Raw genomic sequence first — 11,167 nt, forward strand, 5'->3', positions numbered from 1 at the left:
GACTGAGAACACAGATGGTTTGAGAGGGGGGTGAAGGAAGCAATTTATGTAAAAAGAGAAAAGCCGTCTCTTAACAGAGGAGGAGGCCTCTTATTTCCATTTTCAAAAACATTCACATCTTCAACATTCAGATGTTCAACGTTCCAGCCAACAATCTAATCAGAATTAAAGGTAAGAATTCAAAATCAACCATAGTAAATTTAATTATTTCACTTATGTAGAAATAAGCTTAGCATATTTGTGTGTTAAAATGGGCAATTAAGACCTCCACTGTGTTGAGCGGGACAAACCGCAAGTGGGGCGGCTGTGGCTGAGTGGTTAGAGCAGTTGTCCTCCAATGCGAGAGTTGGGGGTTCGAATCCACCAGCAGTCACATGTCGAAGTGTTCCTGGGCAAGACACTGAACCCCTTGTTGCCTCTGATGTGTGTCCCACCGGTGTATGAATGTGATAAAGCACTGATTAGTCTCATTAGAATGATTTGTTCAATTAGCTTTGTAGTGATCTAGTAGAGTGCTGTATGAATGGTTACATGAGAACACAGATTATAGTGTAAAGCGCTTTGAGTATCTTGAAATAAGATAGAAAGGCGCTATATAAGTACAGTCCATTTACCATTTACCAAATGGGAAATGGAAAAAAAGGACATCTGGACAAATGTCTCTTCCATGAGATGAGAAGGTATTGACTCACATTGGCAAGATGACAGCAGAAAAATGAGGAGAGGACTGATATGGGAACAATCCATCAGTCAGAGTGACATCAGAATAATAAAATGAATAAAGAAATGACGGCTGAAATGGATAAAGTGACATGAGTGACCCATCGAACGATATATTCTCGTTTGTCTCTCAGGGATGGAGAGTGAAGATTTTAAGGGGAGTACGGTGTCTTTAACTACAAACCGGATTCCAAAAAAGTTGGGACACTAAACAAATTGTGAATAAAAACTGAATGCAAGGATGTGGAGATGGCAAATGTCAATATTTTATTTGTAATATAACACAGATGACAGATCAAAAGTTTAATCTGAGTAAATGTAACATTTTAAAGGAAAAACATGATTCAAAATTTCACAGTGTCAACAAATCCCAAAAAAGTTGAGACAAGTAGCAAAAAGTGGCTGGAAAAAGTAAATTGAGCATATAACTGTAGTATGGTAAGGCTAGGTTAGCTTCAGTTAGCTTAGGAGCTCCACTACAGTCAATTTTTAATAACGGGTTCTCACTTTTTCGAGCTACTTGACAGATATGTGACAGAGTACTGTGTTGGAGATGGTCTAATCAGTGACATGAGACGTTATTTTTTTTGACCCATCAAAATGAATGTGGTCATTTATTAACAGAATCAAAATTTAACATCAAAACATTGTACACTGGACTATACTGATCGGCTCTGATTAATAAAACTTGGCACGTTTTACTTAATAAAAACAACAGACATTTCTGAAGATATCTGGATTAATTACTGGCAAGATAGAAGTTTAAAGAAGGGAAAGGAAGGAGTTTAAATGGAGAGAAAATGGATGGATGAGGATGTATGTCTGTAGACCAGAATAGCACGCTCCTTCCTTACTTTTAAGTTATCATCATCAACTATGCATAACATCATCAAAAGATTCAGAGAATCTGGAACAATCGCTGTGCGTAAGGGTCAAGGCCGTAAAACTCTACTGGATGCTCGTGATCTCCGGGCCCTTAAACATCACTGCACCTCAAACAGGAATGCCACTGTCAAGGAAACAACAGAATGGGCTCAGGAATACTTCCAGAAAGCATTGTCAGTGAACACAATCCACTGTGCCATCTGCCGTTGCCAGCTGAAACTCTGCAGTGCAAAGAGGAAGCCATTTCTAAGCAAGCTCCACAAGCTCAGATGTTTGCACTCGGCCAGGGGTCATTTAAAATGGAGTGTGGCAAAATGGAAGACTATTCTGTGGTCAGATGTGTCACGATTTGAAGTTCTTTATGGAACACTGGGATGCCATGTCATCCGGACCAGAGAGGACAAGGATAGCCCAAGTTGTTATCAACGCTCCGTTCAGAAGCCTGCATCAGAAGCCTGCATCACTTTTGGTATGGGGTTGCATGAGCGCTTGTGGCATGGGCAGCTTGCATGTCTGGAAAGGCACCATTAATGCAGAGAACTATGTTCAGGTTCTAGAACAACATGTGCTCCCATCTAGACGTCATCTCTTTCAGGGAAGACCCTGCATTTTTCAACACAATGATGCCAGACCACATTCTGCAGCAATCACAACATCATGGCTACGTAGGAGAAGGATCCGGGTACTGAAATGGCCAGCCTGCAGTCCTGATCTTTCACCTATAGAGAACATTTGGCGCATCATAAAGAGGAAGGTGCGACAAAGAAGGCCCAAGACGATTGAACAGTTAGAGGCCTGTATTACACATGAATGGGAGAGCATTCCTATTTCTAAACTTGAGAAACTGGTCTCCTCTGTCCCCAGACGTCTGTTGAGTGTTGTTAAGAAGAAGGGGGGATGCCACACTGGTAAAAATGGACTTGTCCCAACTTTTTTGGGATTTGTTGACGCCATGAAATTTGGAAACAACAGATTTTTCCCTTAAAATGATACATTCTCTCAGTTTAAACTTTTGATCTGTGATTTGTGTTCTATTCTGAATAAAATATTAGATGTTGGCACCTCCACATAATTGCATTCAGTTTTTATTCACAATTTGTTTAGTGTCCGAACTTTTTTGGAATCCGGCTTGTATGTTTTGCTTTGAAGTCAGTTCTATTTATGTTTGTGTTGCATTTACTGCTTTACAATAACCTGAGAAGTTTTTGTTTTATCTTACCCTTATTTTAGATAAAAGTTAAAGAAGAAGAGACTTTAAAAAATACAACTAAACTGTTTTTAAACACAAGAGTGTGAGCAAACTTGGTATACAACAGTTTAGTTTGCAATTAACAGAGATGAAGAAAATATTTTTAATATTTTGGGTAAAAAATGATTCCTTAAAAGGTTTATCAATTCAAAAATGTTTTACAAGGTTTGAGCACTCTAGCAAAATGGTCTTATGGTGAGATAAATGTTATTCAACTGACAGTTGCTGGTTGATAGAATCATAATAAATAAGATGAAAAAACAAATGATTAGAGGTTTGCTAAACTAACTAGGAAGATTGCATTTTATGCAGAAATCAAGTTGGAAAATCAATGCAAAGAAAAAACTGATTATCTAACAAAATGTATATAAATAATTTACTAGCTAAGAGCTAACAGTAAGATATCAATTAGAGGAGAGAATCAATTTGAATTAAAAATAATGAAATGCCATCATAAATATAAAATGACTAGTTTGAATCCATGACAAGCAAGTAAAGGGGCGAATGAGGCTGAGTGGTTCAATCGTCATCCAGTGCAAGAGTTGAGGGTTCGATTCCACTATCAGTCACAAGCTGAAGTGTCCCTGGGCAAGACAGTGAACCTCTCGTTGCCTCCGATGTGCGTCCCATCGGTGTATGAATGTGATAGGGCATACATTATAAAGTAGAATGCTATATAAATGGGTAAATGCAATTCAGTTTATTTATATAGTACAAAGTCACAACTGAAGTCATCTCAGGACACTGAACAGAAACATTCATATGTAAAAATAAGTTAACAGAAACAAGCAGCAGAGTAGCACAACTGGTAGAGCTGCTGCCTCTCAACGAGCAGGTCCTCGGTTCAAATCCTGGTTCAGGGGCCTTTCTGGGTGGAGTTTGCATGTTCTCTCAGTGCATGCGTGGGCTTTCTCCGGGTACTCCGGTTTCTTCCCACAGACCAAACACATGCATTCATTCAAATTTTATTTAGACAGGTAAATCCCATTGCGCCTCGAGGACTCATTTACAAGAGAGACCTGATTTCAACAAAAGAATGATGACAACAGTGGACAAAAGCAACAATAGACAGTTATAAAAAGGCATACGGATTTTTATTTTTTTTAACAAATAAAATGGGTTAAAAAAAGTAACAAAAACAGCTAGATTATAAGGTGAATGTAGAAAACTAAAAACAGGAACATGTCTGCATTGGTCCTTGCCAGGAGTCCAACAGATTCTTAAAGCCACTTAGAGGTCAACGTCAAGAGCTTCAGATCTTTTTGTAATATATTCCAGGAAACAGGAGCGGAGTAGGAGAAGGCCCTTTTGCCAAGTTCAGTCCGCACTGAGGTAACACTGCAGGTAATAATGTCTTGAGAGTGCACGCTGTAGCTGCACTCACACAGAGACATGTAGGGGGAGATGTATGAAGGCAGCAGACCAAGAAGTGATTTAAACATGAAAATGTACCAGTGAGAGAGTCTGCGTGAAGTTAATGATGTCCAGTTAACCAGTGAATACAGGGTGCAATGATAGATATGGTAATCACAGCCAGTTATGAATCATAGTGCACCATGATAGACAGCATCCAACATCTGCAGGGTCCTTGGAGGAGCGTTCATGTAAATAATGTCACCGTAATCAATGGAGACCCATTTGATGCAGGCAGGCAAGCAGGACTCAGGGAATATAAATAAATAATTTATTCTTTACAAAATAAAGATGGCTGACTGGGCAGCAAACTTACATGAATCATGGGACAAGACGCAGGATACGAGGAGCAGGACACAAGGAGCATAACAGGCATCACAGTGAGACAATGACCAGACAATGAGGGATGCAGGCAAACAGACTTAAATACACACACTAACGAGACTATCACAGAACACCTGTGAAACATCACAGGTGCAGACATCAGAGGGGGAGCAGAAAAATATACAACACTAGAGGGAGACAGAGACCAGGGAAAGCACAACTCCTACAGTACCTCCCGCCCAAGGACGTCCCTTGACGTCTCCAAGACCCCCACACCCCCAAAACGTGGGTGGGAGGAGGGGGAAAGCCAACAGGGAGGAGGGTACTAGGAAAAAAAAAAGACACGAGGGGAACGAAGAACTGGACAGGGTACACCAGGGGCAAGGTACAACACATGGAAACAAAAGGAGGTCAGAGTTCAGGTAGGGAACTGTGAGATTGTCCAAAAAGCAGGAAACAGGTTAGACAGGCAACCATTCACCAGGCTGGGGCCAGTCAGGCGGGCGGCCGAGAGGTCGTCCAATAGGCAGGAACAGATCGGGCATAGCAGGAGTGAGGACCTTAGCAGGCGGGTCAGCGTCGAGGAGCTCAGCAGCTAGGAGCTCTTCTGTGGCTGGATCGTCTGGGGCTGGATCTTCGGCGGCAGTATCTGGAGCAGAAGTGGAGTCCATCTGGACCCCCACGGAGCAGGAGAAGTGAGGAGTGTCCGCCGGGACCCCCTCGGAACAGGAGAAGTGAGGAGCGTCCGTCGGGACCCCCTCGGAACAGGAGAGGTGAGGAGCGTCCGCCGGGACCCCCTCAAAACAAGAGAGGTGAGGAGCGTCCGCCGGGACCCCCTCAAAACAGGAGAGGTGAGGAGGGTCCGCCGGGACCCCCTCAGAATAGGAGAGGTGAGGAGTGTCCGCCGGGACGCCCTCGGAACAGGAGAGGTGAAGAGCGTCTGCCGGGACCCCCTCGGAACAGGAGAGGTGAAGAGCGTCCGCCGGGACCCCCTCGGAACAGGAGAGGTGAGGAGCGTCCGCCGGGACCCCCTCAGAACAGGAGAGGTGAGGAGCGTCTGCCGGGACCCCCTCGGAACAGGAGAAGTGAGGAGCGTCCGCCGGGACCCCCTCGGAGCACAAGAAGTGTGGGGCGTCTGCCGGGACCCCCTCGAAGCAGGAGTGGTGAAGAGCGTCCGTCACGACCCCCTCGGAGCAGGAGATGTGTGAGATCCACCACGGGGGCTGCGTGCAGCATGGGATCCACCTAGGGGGCTGCGTGCAGCGTGGGATCCACCTCGGGGGCTGCGTGCAACGTGGGATCCACCTCGGGGGCTGCATGCAGCAACAGGATCTGGAGTAGACGTGTCTGGGTCTGTGGGCTCAGGACAAGTTGGGTCCTCACACAGCATGGATGATGCAGAGGCTGCCGGAGATGGAAAAACTATGGAAACTGTAGTAGGCATGGGAGCGACCACAGGGACTGCAGCTGTGAGGACCTCAGGAGCAGGAACCGAGGAAGCACAGGGGGTGTAGCTAGAGGCTCAGAGTCTCTAAAAGTACCCCGCAGCTTGTCTTCCAGGGACAGAGCAGTGAGAGTCAGGCTGCCTACTGGGTCTTGGTTTGGTCTGGACATTCTGTGATGATTTCTAGGCAGGAGACCCATTTGGTCCAGGCAGGCAGGCAAGACTCAAGGAATATAAATAAATATTTTATTCTTTATAAAATAAAGATGGCTGACAGGGCAGCAAACTTACATGAATCATGGGACAAGACACAGGATATGAGGAGCAGGATATGAGGAGCAGGACACAAGGAGCATAACAGGCATCACAGTGAGACAATGACCAGACATTGAGGGATGCAGGCAAACAGATTAAATACACACACCAACGAGACTAACACAGAACACCTGTGAAACATCACAGATGCAGACATCAGAGGGGGAGCAGGCAAATATACAACACTAGAGGGAGACAGAGAAAGGGGAAAGCACAACTCCTACACCACTCTAAGCAGTAGAACCATACTGTGTCAACTCTTAAAACTGTGCTTGTAGTAAACCTACTTCACATATGGGGAGCAATATTATAGCCAGAAACATGGGTGTGCTAAGGGGTCTCCAGTTTCTCCTATTGTTGCTAACCTGTACATGGAGGAGGTAGAAAAGAAAGCCTTGATGTCCTTTTCAGGGACACCACCAAGTCATTGGTTCAGGTATGTTGATGACACCTGGGTTAAAATTAAATCTCAGGAAGTCCAACATTTTACTGACCACATCAACTCTGTGGATAAATACATCAAGTTCACACGAGAAGATGTAAAAAATGGCAGGTTGGCTTTCTTGGACTGTGAGGTAGTCTCTGATAGAGGACATCTGCAAACTGAGGTGTACTGCAAACCCACCCACACAGACCAGTATTTGCAGTTTGACTCCCATCACCCTTTGAAGCACAAGTTAGGAGTCATCAGGACTCTGTATCACAGAGCAGACAGCATCCCCACTAGCTCGGGAGCCAGGCAGAAGGAGAAATCCTACACAAAACAGGCTCTAGAGCAATGTGGATATCCTAACTGGGCCTTCCTGAAAGCAGAGAAGAAACCCAAACAGGACTCCAGTCAGCCATCAGGTGAAAAGGAGGAACCCAGACCCAGACCAGTGGTCATTCCATATGTTGAGGGAGTATCGGAGAAACTGAGACGTTTATTTTTTAAACATAGCGTCCCAGTGGCTTTTAAACCCCAAAATACATTACGGCAAAGACTGGTTCAAGTCCCCTGGCACAAACAGAGTAATATTGTGTATGCTGTTCAGTGTCAGGAGGGTGATCAGTCTTACATCGGGGAAACTAAACAGCCACTGGCCAAAAGGATGGCCCAGCACAGAAGATCAACATCATCAGGCCAGGACTCTGCGGTCTACACTCATCTCCAGGCCAGCGGTCACTCTTTCAGGGATGAAGATGTGCACATGCTGGATAGAGAGGAGCGATGGTTTGAGAGAGGAATAAAGGAGGCCATCTTTGTGAAAAGAAACCGTCCATCATTAAACAGGGGTGGAGGCCTACATGTTCAATTGTCCCCCTCTTACAATGCTGTGATTGCTAGTATCACTCAGCCCTCTGTGAATAGTACACAGCCATCAGTGTGCTAATGATCCATTGTTAGGCTGATGGTCCTTCTTGAGCATGTGATCAGCTGGTTTTGGTTGTCAGCAGCAAAACTGATTGATCCACTCTGAGAAGGTGCTATTTAAGAGACTGAGCTGAAAACAGCACCTCAGACTGAAGAAGTCTCTCGGACGAGAGACGAAACGTTTCTATATTTTTTGTTGTTTTGCTTTGTTTTGGGTTTTTTTGAATGTCCAGAGGACCAGATTTAACTTTTTTAGATTTTTCTACCTGGATTATTGAGCATGCATCAGGATATAACTCATGTAAGCATGACTCAAGTAAACATAGTTCATGTAAACATAATTCATGTAAACATAACTCATGTAAACATGACCCATGTAAACATAACTCATTTAAGCATCACTCAGGTAAACATAACTCATGTAAGCATGACTCAGGTAAACATGACTCGAGTAAACATGACTCAGGTAAACATGACATGGGTAAACATGAATCACATAAACCTGACTCATGTAAAAATAACTCATGTAAACATAACTCAGGTAAGCATGACTCAGGTAAACATAACTCATGTCAATATGACTCAGGTAAACACAATTCATGTAATCATGACAAATATAAACATCTCAGGTAAACATGACTCATGTAAAAATGACTCGGGTAAACATGAATCAAATAAAAGTGACTCATGTAAACATAACTCATGTAAACATAACTCACGTAAACATAACTCATGTAAGCATGACTCAGGTAAACAGTTCATGTAAGTGAACGTGAGTCAAGTGGGAGTGGTGGCGCAGAGGTTAGAGAGGTGGGCTTGTGATCCGAAGATCGCCGGTTCACGCCCCGGCCCCGACAACATCAAAATTGTGGGTGGGGTAGGTGAAACACCCACACTTGCCCCCACCCTCATTCGCCCCACTTTGGGCCCATGAGCAAGGCCCTTAATCCCCACCATCTGCTCCCTAAAACAGGTCTCTCTTGAAAATGAGTTCTCGTGGCTCAATGAGACTAACCTGGATAAATAAAGGCTAAATAAATAAATAAATAAAAACAGTTCATGTAAACATAACTCATATAAACATGACCCATGTAAACGTCTCAGGGAAACATAACTCATGAAAGCATGATTCAGGTAAACATAACTCATGTAAGTATGACTCAGGTAAACATAGTTCATGTAAACATAACTCATGTGAAGATAACTCATGTAAACTTGACCCATGTAAACGGCTCAGGTAAACATCCATCCATTATCTTTACCCGCTTGTTCCATTTTGGGTCACAGGGGTCGCCAGTGCCCATCCATCCATCCATCCATTTTCTTTACCCGTTTATTCCATTTTGGGTCACGGGGGTCGCCAGTGCCCATGTCCAGCAATCACTGTGCGAGGGGCGGGGTACACCCTGGACGGGTCGCAAGTCCATCACAGGGACACATAGAGACAAACGAGACAAACAACCATTCACTCTCTCTCTCTCTCATCTAGGGACAATTTAGAGTTACCAGTCAGCCTAACATGCATGTTTTTGGTCTGTGGGAGGAAACCGGACTACCCGGAGAAAACTCACGCATGCACGAAGAGAACATGCAAACTCCACCCAGAAAGGCCCCTGTACCGGGGTTTGAACCAAGGACCTGCTCAGTGAGAGGCATCAGCTCTACCAGTTGTGCCACCGTGCTGCCCTCAGGTAAACATGACTCATATAACATTACTTATGTAAACAGGACCCATGTAAACATGACCCATGTGAACATGGTCTCATGTAAACATGACTCGTAAAAATAACTCGGGAAACATGACTCATGTAAAAATGACTCTGTTAAACATGAATCATATAAACCTAACTCATGTAAACATAACTTACGTGAACATAACTCATGTAAACATGACTCATGTAAACATGACCCATGTAAATGTCTCAGGGAAACACGACTCAAGAAAGCATGACTCAGGTAAACATAACTCATGTAAGCATGACTCATGTAAACATGACCCATGTAAGCATCTCAGGTAAGCACGACTCGTGTAAAAATGACTCTGTTAAACATGAATCATATAAACCTGACTCATGTAAACATAACTTACGTGAACATAACTCATGTAAACATGACTCATGTAAACATGACCCATGTAAATGTCTCAGGGAAACACAACTCAAGAAAGCATGACTCAGGTAAACATAACTCATGTAAGCATGACATGTAAACATGACCCATGTAAACATCTCAGGTAAACATGACTCATGTAAAAATTACTCGGGTAAACATGACTCATGTAAACATCTCAGGTAAACATGACTCATGTAAAAATAACTTGGGTAAACATGACTCAGGTAAACATGACTCATGTAAAAATTACTCTGGTAAACATGACTAATGTAAAAATGACTCGGGTAAACATGAATCATATAAACTTGACTCGTGTAAACATAACTCATGTAAACATGACTCAGGTAAACATGACCCATGTAAACATCTTAGGTAAACATAATTCATGTAAGCATGACTCAGGTAACATAACTCATGTAAACATAATTCATTTAAACTTGACTCAGGTAAACATAACTCATGTAAACATAACTCATGTAAACATGACCCATGTAAACGTCTCAGGTAAACCTGACTCACGTAAACATAACTCGCGTAAACATAACTCATGTAAGCATGACTCATGTACGGTATTCTCTTTTTTTAATTATTTGTCAGATGATGTTTCCAACATTTGACCCAAATATCTTCAACCTTTTCTTTGACCTGTCCTGCTCACCTGTTTTTGAGGCGTGGTCCTCCATCTTGGTTGGTCGGGTTTCTCCTAAACTCTTGAATTGTACCAGAACCGTTCCTCTGTGAGCTGAGTCGGTTCTGAGGCTCTGAACTCTGCAGAACAAACACCTCCTGATCCACTTGATCCAACTCCCGGCACCTCTCCGCTCCGGATTTACGGCTCTGACGTCACAGCGACGGACAGCAACTCTCCCACCTCACGGTACCGATTCCCGCCCCCCCCTACCCCCCACCCGTCCTTTTCTCACTCAGAGGCACAATCAGAACCAGCCGAGCCCACTGTCCGCTGCTCCTTGGTGCTTCGGTTCTGTCTCTGTGCAAGCTTCAGATGCGCGACGCGCATCCGCCTCCATCACCTGGTGACAAAGGCTTAGCGCGTGCACGCACTGCTGTGAAGCAGTCAGTAGACAATGGAACCGAACCGAAAAGAGCTCACAGTGATCTGAGGTTCCTTAGAGCCCCAAATCCGAACCTCCTGACGGATCCTCTCCTCCTCCTCCGCTTCGTCTCACTCCGTCAGTTCATGGCGCTCCTGCCTGGATGAGACACTGAGCAGGAGGACCAGTCCAGTTCACGCGCTCCCGTCCTTCCTCCCTCCCTCAGGGCGGCAGCTGATTGGTTCAGACAAACACACACATCTGGATGGACCTGCGCAGCTGGAGCGAGTCACGCGCAG

The 11,167-nt window shown here is 44.3% G+C and overlaps 1 protein-coding gene across 1 annotated transcript in view; it reads right to left on the bottom strand.

Moving 5' to 3' along the window:
- The window catches only part of ext1c (exostoses (multiple) 1c), a 76,501-nt gene extending 65,754 nt beyond the window's left edge, over nt 1-10,747 (bottom strand). Inside the window, exon 1 of the mRNA XM_037693086.1 lies at nt 10,475-10,747. The gene's annotated coding sequence lies outside the window, so the exon portion shown is untranslated. The remainder of the gene's footprint in view (nt 1-10,474) is intronic.
- Nucleotides 10,748-11,167: the final 420 nt, after the last annotated feature.

The sequence above is a fragment of the Nematolebias whitei genome, chromosome 19 (assembly GCF_014905685.2).
Source record: "Nematolebias whitei isolate Nwh7 chromosome 19, NemWhi1, whole genome shotgun sequence".
Classification (NCBI taxonomy): Eukaryota; Metazoa; Chordata; class Actinopteri; order Cyprinodontiformes; family Rivulidae; genus Nematolebias; species Nematolebias whitei.